An 11739-nucleotide genomic window follows, 5' to 3' on the forward strand; every position below is an offset into this window, starting at 1 on the left:
CTAGGAAGACTGGAAAGAGGCGGAGACAGAAGTGATGAGATACTACAGTGATGGGATGTATGCGTGTGCGTATTGTAAATGCATGCAAGCAGGTTATGCAAATAGAAATGCTTTGATTCCCTGGCCTTAAACATAGTCTCCCTCTCATTGTTGTCTTTTCTTTAACTCTCCCCCCCTTGGTTTCCTGCCTCTCCTACCTTTTTGTTCAGCTAAACTTGAAACATCTGACAGAGCCACAGAGTTTGTTTCTAGACAAGTAATTTAAGGATGCATTTACGCGTCATGTGTTTTCCCTGTTTGTTTGTTTTTAACATGTAATCATACGAGGGGGCGGCCACTACGTGCTCAAGATGCATCCATGAAGCAGAGCACTTTCACACTTTTTTTTAGAAAATCTCATTAACTGAATTTCATTTGCCAACCTAACGGTTCAAGTGCGGTGGTTTTCACAATCAGAAAGAAATAGGAAAACAAGTATAAGAACAGAAAAATGTTTTTTTTTTAAGGAGTAAACATAAAGAGTTATGACAGTTAGCTTGCTAAGCCGTAAAACTGGACACAAAGAACTGAACTAAAACATAAGCCTGCTTTTACAATATTTACAATATTTGTTTGGCTGAAGCGTTTATTAAAACTGTCCTTTTCTGGCAATAAAACAAACAAAACAAACATTTGAACACACCAATGGAAAAGTCAGTTATCTGCATTAGCTAGTTAGCTAAGCTAATCTCCAAAATTCAAAGTAGCCACATACTCCTTTAGCCATGCATGTAAATTATGTAAATGAGTGAGCTAGCCTGCTCACCGTCACTGTTCATGCATCTGTCGCTGTAGCTCGCAGCGTCAACAGCTAAACAAGCACTGAAATAAGGTCTCAAGCTGATCCAAACAAGTCTGCCTTTAGGTTTCTTATCTCTAGGTCATATATATATATATATATTTATATATATATATATAAAACCTAACTTCTATATATACAAGTTATAGATTCTGCTTAACCAGAATTTTAAGAACACTAAGGCCCAGATTCCTCAGATCTTTTATTTATTTTCCATTATACGAAACCATTTTGGGATCAAGCAAAGCAAAGCAAATAAATTTTGTGAAGCTGCAAAGTTTGCAGTTAAAGTGACCAAAAGGTGCCAGAACATTTCTCACCTGCTCACCTGTTCGATTCCCCGCGTAGACTTCTGACGTTTCACAGCAGGATGAGCACAGGTGTAATTAATAACATTAAGGACGCCTCTGACCCGTCTCAGTTAGCCGTGTCTGTCACCTAACTGGAACGTGGCCATAATGAATGTTATTGATCACACCTGTGCTTCTCTTGCTTGGCCACCTCATATTATCTGCTGGACTGTTAGCTATATTGCAGTCTGAGCACCTGTAGCTCCTCCCACTATGAGATTTCTGCCACAGCATTTTTTTCCCCCTGTATTGAAAACAGATTTGGTTTTATTTTATCAGCTCCTCTGGTTTTGGTTTTTAAATGTCTTTTTGGCATTTGGAAATCAGCTTTGCCTAAAAGCCAAGCACCAGAGCATCAGCAGAGAGTATTCGGTGCCCTGTTTGTGTCAGTGTGTCTTTCAACCTTTCAACCTTGCACAATTTTCATTTTACCATTTTGGATACGGTAACATTTGCTTATGTAGAGTTTTTTTTTTGTTTTTTTTTTAGCAAAAATGTCACTTTAGGTTTCACTTGAAATGCAGTAGCTTGGATTATCCTCCTGCTGTCTTTAGGTCGCATCCATTGATTATAAATGTTAAAGTCGTGAGACCCAGAGTTTGACCATTACAGAAACAAGATTTATCATCATTCCCCATCTTTCCCACACATATTTATTTTTAATTCATGTGTTTCATTACCATGTTTTAATCACTTTTTTATGACAAATAAACAAATTAAACTAAAACTCAGACATGAATTTGTCACCCTGATCTTGCTTAAGCCTAATTGGGCTAGCTGGGGTTAAAACACAGTCTTACCTAATTAGGACTCAGATATTAGCTGTGGTGTGATCTCACCCCGGTGATAAATTTGTTCTGAGGCTGTAGTGTTGTTTATGTGCTTTCAGGCTCAGAACATGCATCCCTCACAAGTGCGCCAGAAAATCCTCAGTCCTAGCAAAAGTGAAACCAAATCCTGTTCCATATTCCATAGCTCTACATGCTACGAGTGTGTACACTTCAATAAGGAGGATCACTTGCCACAGAACAGTAGACTGCTGACGAGCCCTGTGTCCCTGCTACTCAAGGCTTCCTCAAAACACACTGCTTTAACCTAGATCGCCATCTAGTGATGGTGTTCAGTACAGCTCCTGACACCTCCAGCAACCACACACAAAACAGATCAAAGAAACATTTACAATCAGCAGGATGTCTGTATGGGATTCTGGGTATTTTGCTTTTAAGTTTATGGTATAAGTGTGTGTGTTTAAACCTAATCCTGGTTTTGGTTCTGGCACGTTACACAATCAGACACAAATAAAATCTGTTTTTCTGGTGTATTTATGTAGTCATCTCAAAAGGCTCTTAGACTGGGGATCAATATGTTCTCATTGCTTCCTGTGACAGTTAAATTACTAATTTCCAAGCATGGTTTTCTAGGAAGCGATAGCACATAACTTGCAACTTGCATACGTCTAAGAGATTTGTCTGCCTCCTAATAGCTTTTTCTTTTGGCACAGCCTTGTATCTTCACAACTGTTTAGGATTTCAGAAATATGACTGTGTTTTCAGCTTTTTATCAATGCAATTTTGAATGGAGCAGATACTGTTGTTTGTTTTTGATGTTGTATCATACTGTCAGCTCCTTGTATTTTCAAAGCTATTTGGGATTTCACAAATACAACCTTATTTTTGTCTTTTTTGTCAAGGAAATTTTGAAAGGAACAGATCCTCCAGATTGTTCTGGGTGTTGTATCACATTATCACTGTCTCATATCAGCATGATTATTTAGGATTTAACAAATGCAGCTTCATTTTTGGCTTTTTGTTAATGCAGTTTTGACTGGGCCAGATACTGTGGCTCATTCTGGTGTTATATGCAGTTGTCATTGCCTTGTATTTTCAAAGATATTTAGGATTTCATAAACACAACTTTGTTTTCACATTTTTTTCAATGCAGTTTTGAATGGATGAGGTACTGTAGCTTGTTTCTGGTGTTGTATCACAGCATCACTGTCTTGTATCTCCAAAAATATTTACAATTTAAGAAATAACATTTCATTTTTGGCTTTTTGCCAACTTGCCGTTTTAAAAGGACCAGGTACTGCAGCTTGTTTTTGTTTTTTCTTAATTTCATTACAGCCTTGTATCTCTAAAATGTTTTGGATTTCAGAGATGCAAACTTGTTTTTGTTTATTTGTCAATACATTTTTTAAATGGACCATTGATTGTATTTGCAATGTACTCCATGAGTTGCAGCCGAAAACATGAAAAATAATAAAAAATGGACTTAACACAATAACACTGGTAGGCTGCTGGTTATAAACACAGAGAAGAGAATGTCAGTGACTTCTTCTCTAAATGTTTTCATGCGTATGTGTAGATTCCTGTGTAGTGAATGTTCGCCCAAGTGTATGTTTATATGCCTGAGCTGTATTTGTGCATATGTACAGTTATACCTCCATGCGTGTATGTGTGTGTGTGTGTGTGTGTGTGTGCGCATGTGTGTGCAGAGGCCATGAGCCTCACCTCTCTATAACGAAATCATGCGGGTCAGTGAGGCCGGCGAGGCTCGGGCAGGTCATCCAACAGATCGGAACTAAGCTGCTTTGACCCGGCCTGGTACTGCATGCCAAACATACACACAAGCGCACACACACACACCCCCCCTACACAGTGCTTACAGCACAATGGAACCACTGTACAGAGGGGAGGGTGTGTGGCAATGATTAAAAAGCAAATCCAAGCTGTTACACACACTCAAGACACACGCACACACATACACACGAACAATTGTTTTCTTTTTATTTAGCTCCAAAACTAATAAAACCTGCCAGAGAAGATGTCCTTAAAGGAGGGTTTGAAAAATTACATTAAGAAATTAAATCAACAATAGAAGTGATCAAAGTTGCTGTAGTCTGTAAACACTGAAATGGTACGTTAGATTACAGTACAGCAAGTTGTGTTTCAGCAGAGTTATTATGGAGAAAGCTTTAATCATTTCTCTTCTATTAGCTGCTGCTCGTATCGCCCAGGGACTTCTATTAGAATTGAATTAAACAGTGGAAATGTAAATATTGACAACATATGCATAATTATTTATTCCACACACAACAAGATCAGAAAATTATTGCGACAGCATTGTGTTAATATGAAAACAGAAATATTTGCATTTGTTGGTAATAAAAACGCAAATCACATTATAGAACAAATACAACAGCAACAACAATAATAATAATAATAATAATTATAATAATGATGATAATGTATACAATGTAGCACCAGAAAAATTTCAAAATTTAGGAAATATAAATACAGTAAATCCAACATTTTGCAAATATAAGTGCAGCCCCCTCCGACCCATCTTCCACCTGTCACCTTTGCCTTTTAAATTTTTCAGCTGTCAGATGTCAAAGGTCAACAGCTCAAAGACAGCACTCCTCTGGAAGTTGTCCCTTTTTCTAAGAGGGTAATCAATTACCAGAAGACTGATCTCTGCCGTCGTGTCCCCGCTCATTCCTGCTTCCTCAGATCAGTGAGGTCCCCATAAATTTGAATGTAAAACAAGCTCACCAGCACAGGGTTAAACACGTAATTAGCCACGACAAGTGAATATGAGGAACAGACTTAGTCAGGAAGGGAGCTATGGTAATGCAGGAGACTTCGCAGCCCTGCGAGGCATCGAGACGGGACGTGGGAAGGGGAGGGTGTATGAAGAAGATTTCACATGCAGATATTACAAATGCAATTGTCTTCTGCATACGGGGCGTCGGTCTGGAAATTGACTTTTTCATTATTCAGTTAGTATAATAATTAAATATTCGATGCCCTGGGTTGGTGAAGCTACTGAACCACACCGAGGATATTTAACCGGGCCTGACAGATGTTTTAAATAATGTTTATTTATCAATACTAATATAAACTGCCCTAAACTGTCACTCTCCTGTGACCTGCCTCGGATTTCTCCAGGCTTCGCATCAGTAACTCACATCCAACAGTTGGAAGAAGAAGAAAAAACTTAGAGAAATTAGTAAAGTTTTTTGTCAGTTTCTGTCTGGAAAGTCCTAAAACATGTCTCATGTCATCTGATTGGTTGCTTTCCTCTAACTTCCGGTGCAACGATTTGAACACAAAATCAGAAGGAAGTGCTCGATATCGCAGCGGCCTTGTTTGTCCGGACAAAACAACGACCCAAATGTATAAATTAATAAATGAATACATGAGCAAACACCAAATAAATATCCACACAGATGAATTAATACATAAATACACAGCCATATTTATTCATAATCTCGATAGTAACACATTCGCCGGCCCCGGCAGATCTGAGAGGGAAAAATATCATTATACAATAATTACACTTCCATCCACTTTCCATTGCCCATTACCAAATATGAAATATTCTATGTATTTACATCTGAAAATGTCAGTCCCATTCAATATCATGGCATGATTTGCAAGTCATGCAGCTCTGAATACACATCAAGGGAGAAGATAAAAGGCAGAAAGGAAAGAGATTTGCTTCCTTACAAGTCCGGCCAGAACAAGGCAAGTACAAAAGTACAGGAGAGCCAGAGCAGAGAGGGATTTCAAAAAAAAAAAAAAAAAAAACTACAGGAGACCACTCAACAGGCTTGGAACGGTTACAAACAACCAACGGACGGACGCCAGTGCTTCCAGTAAGGAAGAGGAGAAGAGCTCGGTCTGAGGTCGTCCCTCACAGCTTTCATGTGGGTGAGTACTCTCGTCTTCATACTCTCCTTATGTTACAGTCTCCATATTGGAACACATTTATATCAGCGTTTGCACAAACAGTTTTCACTGTTGAAACATTTACTCTGGCCCTTGTCATTTCTGTCTGCGCCGCTGGAAACTGGAAAGACTTTGAACTGCCATGTGCAGCCGCTTGCTCAAAATGCAGCGGAGTGCAACCGCGGGGTCACGTTCAACAGTTTATTCTCGATCTAGCCGAGGCAACTCGTCCACTCCACGAGGCAAACAACATGCAAGTGGACTCAAACACTCGGTGGTGGAACAATACGCTTCCTTTGGAACTTTGGAGTCGGAATCCATTTGCATTGGCAACAGGTAGCGGCGCTCAATAGGGGCCCGAAAATGTCTGGTTAGAAATTCATCTGCTCCTTCACATCAGAGATCTCCAGCGGGCTCAACAAGGGAGAACAGGGGGGACAAAGTGGTAGAGTGCTTTTGTTGACAGGCTCCAACAACTTATAGTGATCCTTCATTGCCGTGTTTGATGGACATCTGAGCACCACTTGTGAAAGTGTGGGGGATGGTGAGGACAGGGTGGCATGAGCGGGAGGAGGGTGGGTGGGTGGGGGTTCTGAGTGGGGGGGTGTGGGTGCACGGGGTGTCAACACAGAGACTGATGGAGTGTGCGCTAAAGCACTGTATTGAAAAAAATAAACAAATCAGAAACAATTAAGTGTGAACTCTCATGGAATATTCATAGGCGAGCAGCCTTTGCGTGACAAGCCATCACGCCACCTCCAGTCCGCTTTTTTTTTTTTTTTTGTTCCTCCTCTCCATGTCCTGCACACATGGAGATGTGCCTGCCACTTAAATCAAATTAGTCATTAGCAAATTGAATCAACAATTAGAGCAAAAGAGCTACATGGCATTAGCGTCAGTTCAGTCAGATTTGTCAACCTATCAGAGAAACCTCTGGAGTAGCTTTTCCTGCGGTCCAACTCCTCTCCGGTGCGTTCAAAGTCAAGGCCGTAGCTCAGGGCAGAAGGCCCCTGCGTCCCTTTTCTGCCAGGGTCACCTAGCATCACTGCAGCTTGAGCACACTTGTTTTTTTGCCAAACTACATTTGTTTTGTTCGCCGGTTATTTGATGGATCCGGTGGCTGCCCTGATCGCCCCTCTTCCTGCCTCTTCTGGATTATTTGTATCGACATTTCTCACTCCTCTCCACCACAGCTTTTAGTTAGAGGCTGTCAAAAACATTGCTGGCGGAAATGGAAGTATCCTCATTATGCAAATGCTGGGTTCCACTGATGGCATGTTCTGTTTTATAAATTGCATACCCTTGTCAGAAGTCAAATTGTATTTGAGTAACTTCAGAGAAATTGTCACTAAGATTTCAATTTGGTTTGCCTGCGATGCCACCATCAATTTAGTCAAAACAAATATAGACATATGTTTATTTCTCTACAAAGAGCAACATGATTGTGTTGTTGTGGGAAGCAGTTTTCACAATCATATATTATTATATACAGTTAGTACATCTTGTGGAAGGTTTTGAATTATGAAAGTTGAATAAATTCATTTGAGATTCAGATTTTTTTTTTTTTTTTATAAAATATGATAAACAGCAGTGGTTAGTGTATATTTTTAAATGATTTTCTGCACACAAACTCACTCCCCTCGAAGAGAGTTGACAGGGCATCCTCCAAGGAAACATTAATAATCATGTCCCATTAGAGGTAACAAGAAAACACATTTAGAAGTGATCCTCTGTAAGCTGCATGAATAAGTGGATAATTGTGAATTTGTTGATGCATCTAATTTGTAAATTTTCAACAAAAATCAGGATTCCTTGTACTGTATGCATTGCTGCAAATCAACATCAATATAAAGTTTATCACTTATGAATAAAAACCTAATCTTAATTTTAAACTTTGGAGTAAATCAGGGGACTCTTCTTTCCGACATTTCCCCAAACAAACTTCATTGTAACTTTTCAAATATGATATCAAACATCCCTTTTTCATCATGTGAAGTATTATTCTGTGAAAACCTGATCAATCCAGAAACTAATATTTGGGGAAATGAACTTAGTAACCTTGGTCATATAACAGAACGAATGCTGAGTCTGCAGTTTGAAACATATAAAGGCAAATATTGAGTTGTAGCATGTCACAGGGCTTTCAGTCGTGTCAGCACAGGTCAATAGAAATGTATTTAACAGGATTCAATTTGAAACAAAACTTCTTTAACAAGTTTCCTCTGTGAAAGAAGGATTATCCATAAAGCATCATGGGATTTGACTTTATGGTGTGATAGTGTTTATCTGTTTACGTCTTGGGGGTCTCAAACCCAGGTTTGCTTCACTGACAGGCCCGACTCAAAGTGAAAGCACATTCAAGTGCCCTCGAAGTGAACAAAAACAACAAAAGAAGAAAATTACATCAAAGTCACACAAAAAAACTCTCGGTTCACTTCAAATTGGCAAAATATGACTTTGTTGCCTGCTGTCCTCCATTGAAAAGTGGGAAAGAAACATGACGCCTTAAATCTCTGACAGCAACAAAAATAAATGGCGCCTGGCTATTACTGTAGACAAGCCAAAAAAACAGAGAGAGAGAGAGAGAAAAAAAAAAAGAGGAGAAAGCGAGAAAAAACGTCAGGGTCGATTTTAATATTCATGAATTTTCTACCAGCTCAGTTCAGCAGTTTCGATTAAGCATTAATTAGGAGCCAGAGGGGAAACCAAACAAAAATAAGGAGCTGAATGACTAATGAAGGTGGTTGAGATGTGGGTAGACTGCCATGCCACTAATGGCTCGGTGTTATGGGTGCTACATGGGCAGGAGTGCCAGTGGTGTGGGCGGCTAGACGCACCTCTGCCCACACCAGAGATCACACTCTGAGAGAAAAACACGCTCTGGCCATGGAAGAATAACACACTCGCCTCCAAACAGTGAGCAACCGCTGCTTTCTCTCTTGCAGTTAGAAAAAAAAAAAAAATCATACAACTCCTGAATTCATGTAACACTTTCCAAACCAGCTGGACAACATTAAAAACCATGCATGTTGGTTGGGGGGGGGGGGGGGGTCAAGCTGCAAACTGCTTTTCACTTAGATATGAGGTTCCTGCGTTACACATGCAGTAAAGTGTTGTGAGGAACTGTGTGCATATTGAGCAGTTACTTCACACCTAGAGCTGAGACTGTGTTTCCTTCAAGCAAAAAGTCATTTAAAAAGTTTTCGAACCTGATCTCCCTATTTTTAAAATGTTGTGTTGAAAGTCTGCAGTGAGGTTACAGTTGTTAAGGGTTAACCTGAACATTTTATAATTCCAAAAAATATCACCCGTAATCATATTTTTACTGCTGATATCCAGTGATGTGATAGAACATAATGGATTTTAACTTGTATTATCTCCTGCAGCAAAGATATGAGGAATTTAATGGTATATATATTTGTGGTTAAACATCCCACCCTCATATAAAATAACAGTGCTGATGCTCAACTCACACAGTAAAGATTCACAACCTGAACCTTCTTCAGATGAGTTCTGGCTCATGAAACTTTAACATGACATTTGTTTGTATTTTTGTGGGTTTTTTAAATGAGTATTTTTGTCCACAGACGACGTGTTGAAGATACGAGACACAGTGACTAATATAGGATGACTCAGATGTATGGCAAGTGAAACACTGCATTATAACTCAATAGCTAAAATTAGCTGCATATCAGAAAACCAGGAAAATTACACATATGGCAATTGATACAATAATTCTGTATCATTATACTTATTGTATTAAATTGGATTTAATGTACTTGCTATTGAATAAGTCAAGATGTTGTCCAAGACACTGGATTTGCACTGAAACACCAGAGCAGCATTATTAGCATATGAATTACAATTAATGTTGTTAATAAAAAGCCATTTCAACCGTCTTAGCACATGCAAGAGACTATACTAAATTATTTCACATGGACTAAAGAAGATCATGAAACACATAAAGACAGAAAATCAGTCCACCCATAATGCAACAAAAAATGTTATTAATTTAAGGAAGAATCCACCACAGCATGTAAAATAAATCAAATCAAGTAAATATTTATTTTCAGTTCAGTGATATTTTTGCCTAAATTTGAAGTAATACAAACACAAACTATTACTGTTAAATAAAACATCTTAAAATGTGCATTTCTATCAAAGGTTATATCAGATTATTATGTAAAAAATTATAATGATGATAATCTTAGATTATATTATAATATATTTATTATTATTTCCCATTAAGCAAAACTGCCCTTAGGTTTATCTAATATGTTACCACTAATGTGAAGCTTAATTATTAGTGTACTTCATGCATTTACAAGAACACAATGTATATGTATGACTGTTCTGTAGTTGAATATATTCGTCAAATATGAATAAACAGCATAAATATGAATTTGGCATAAAATTTTCATTCATTATTGTCATGGCTCCAAAATGTCAACCAGGGCACAATTTACATCCCATAAATATTTTCACCTCAATTATTTGTCTACTTATTTCCCTAAAATATGGAGTTAAAGTCGAGCAAAGTCCTGTTTAAATATTATTTTCTTATCGTTTTTATTTTTATTGGCACTTTATGAAAACACATCAGATCATGGGGTGGGGGGGTGTGGGGGGGGGGGGGGGGGGGGGGGGGGGGGGGGGGTATAATCCCAACAGGATCAGAGGAAGAGGACAGAGAAAGAAAAAAAAAGGTTATCTTTTCTTTTATCTGTTTGAGAAGGGGCTTTGCAGTCTCCTCTCCCAGTAAAACAAGGATAAAGGGAACAGGGAAAAAAATAAATGATATTGTTACAGAGGTATTATCCTTAAGCCTGCCCATGATATTTGAATTGTATTGGTGAATTGTAATCAGGTGTTTTAGCTTAGTGGTGCTGGTGTCCGTGCTGAACGCCTACCATCTGGTATTGGACGACAGTGTGACAGACAGAGGGCTGGGGAAGGAAGGAATGTGGGGGGGGGGGGGGGGGGTCTTTCGCAGTGGGGAGGGGCCGTCTGAGAGAGAGAGAGAGAGAGAGAGAGGAAGCCCTTATCCAACTGAAAAGCCTGGCGACTTTAGTTTCCCAATCTCTAAATCTACACATTGTAATGTAAGTCCACAGACAGGAAGCCCTGAGCAAACAGTGTTTGTATGAGCAGATATAGGCTGGAGATCCCTTCCAATCACCAGGAGAAAGTTGGCCACGTCGGGGCTTTGTTCACTCATGGGTAGGTAAGGAAAAGAGAGGAAGAGAAATGAAGCTAGTGTTGAAATGACTGGGATTTTAGCAATCTTAAAACCCCGATACTTTTCAGTTTTCATTATTTTGCTTTCAAATTTCATATAGCTTGAGATAATATTCCTGGAGATGGTTTGCAAATAACTCGCTGAAATGAAGTCAGTACGGTGGGAATAGGTCGGAGTCAGTGTTTGTACTGCTAATTTCCTGTTAGGAAATTTTTAAAGTGGCGTTAAACATGGCCAGATTAACTTACTGTGGGGCCCTGGAGTAAAAAGGTGCTTTTGTGGTCCCTGTATATTATGTGGAAAACACAATTATTGAGGTATGTGCACCATGCGAGCACAATGTAGACTCAAAAAGTGCAGTACTACAACGTTTAGGTTGCGATGCAATGATAATATTTAACCCTCGCAGGGTAAGGAAACACTTTCATATGTGTATATATATCCAGAAAGAAAAACACCAAAATATACATTCATATTCAAGAAATTGCAATTCAACATTGTTCTGTCTTTGCAAAAATGTATGTGGAGCATGCAAATGCAATGTAGGTGAACATCAGACCTCAAACCTTTTAAAAAGTC

The sequence above is a fragment of the Trachinotus anak genome, unplaced genomic scaffold (genome assembly GCF_046630095.1).
Source record: "Trachinotus anak isolate AG129_WGS33_773 ecotype Australia unplaced genomic scaffold, CSIRO_AGI_Tana_v1 ptg000026l, whole genome shotgun sequence".
Taxonomy (NCBI): Eukaryota; Metazoa; Chordata; class Actinopteri; order Carangiformes; family Carangidae; genus Trachinotus; species Trachinotus anak.